Raw genomic sequence first — 1,588 nt, 5'->3', positions numbered from 1 at the left:
TATCATTTAAGTCAGTAAATACACTATAATACCAAAAGTATTCACTCACCCGTCCAAATGATCAGAATCAGCAGACTGTTTTACAAACATTTGTGAAATAAAGTTCTGCTCTCAGTGATTTCCAGTGTGGAACTGTCATAGAATGCCACTTGTGCAACAACTCCAGTAGTGAAATTCCCTCGTTCCTAAATATTCCACACTCAACTGTCAGCACTACCATAACAAACTGGAAATGTTTGAGAACAACAGCAACTCAGCCATGAATGGTAACTGACGGAGATGTGTCAGCAGATGCTGAAGTGCAAAGAGGTCACCAACTTTCTGCACAGTCAATTGCTACAGAGCTCCAAACTTCATGTGACCTTCAGGTTAGCCCAGGTACAGTACGCTGAGAGCTTCATGGAATGGGTTTCCATGACCGGGCAGCTGAATCCCAGCCACACATCAGCAAGTGCAATGCAAAGTGTCGGATGCTGTGGTGAAAAGTACACCGCCACTGGACTCTAGAGCAGTGGAGACGGCGTCTCGACATCATATTGAACTCTATGGGTTTGGGATGAGATGGCACTTCAATTCATATGTGAGTCAAGGCAGGTGAGTGAATACTTTTTGTAATATCGTGTATTTCAAATTTCCTTTAAAATGATCGTCATGAAACCAAAAGTTACATCTTGAACTTAAACTTCCAGAAAGTTATAAAGCTCTTAAAAACTTACTTTAGATTGAAAGTGTTGAGGTTTCATCAGGTTGGCTTGAAGTTGGAATACACAATTTGAAAATTGAGCTGTGTGATGGGATATTACCTCTATCTCCCACTAGACAGCAAGAGGCTGTAAACTTGATAAATAGTACATCTAGTATGTCAATATTTGTTTTCTCTGACTTGCAGATTCACTTTTGATCAAAAATCATTAATAAAATAGCACACATGTGGGAAGCTTCAGATAAGTTGCTGTGTAATGAGTATGTAGCCAGAACTACCAAAATTCTTTATCACAACCGGGCCTCTAATCAGAAAAAAAAAAATACAGATTAGATCAGTCGGATCAGCTTTTAGAGGATTCATGAAGATGTATTGATGCATCCATCACTTCTGGTGTCTGATCAAACTCCTGCAGCATGTTACTGCAGCTACAATCATGTGTTATTTTAGTTGTGTGCCTCTGATGTCTCTTGCAGTCTGATCTAAACACTTTTGCTGAAGGGGATGTATGACACTGATGTTTAGATTACACGCTCTATTAACTTTGGTTTTATTTTTACTGTAGTTCTAGGAGGGGAAATGTAATGAGGCTTTTAAGATCATCTCTGAGATGTGCATTAATGAAGCCACCCATTGTGCACAAATGTAAATAGTAGGGAGACTTGCTGACCCAAGAATGTTTTGTCTGTGACTCAGGGCACAACAACATTTCCCTGCATTTCCTCACCACACAGTGTGTAATTAAACTGGACAGCCGAGAGAGGAAAGGACCTCCAGAGACACAGCAAGAGTAATATGGAGGTGTCTGGTTCACATCCCATGTGGAGTCGAGCAGAGTCCAAGCTATTATCCATTCTCTCCTGAAAATAATGGCTGAGGGGTGAA

The sequence above is a fragment of the Oryzias melastigma genome, linkage group LG4 (genome assembly GCF_002922805.2).
Source record: "Oryzias melastigma strain HK-1 linkage group LG4, ASM292280v2, whole genome shotgun sequence".
Lineage (NCBI taxonomy): Eukaryota > Metazoa > Chordata > Actinopteri > Beloniformes > Adrianichthyidae > Oryzias > Oryzias melastigma.
Note: the sequence above shows the minus strand (reverse complement) of the source record.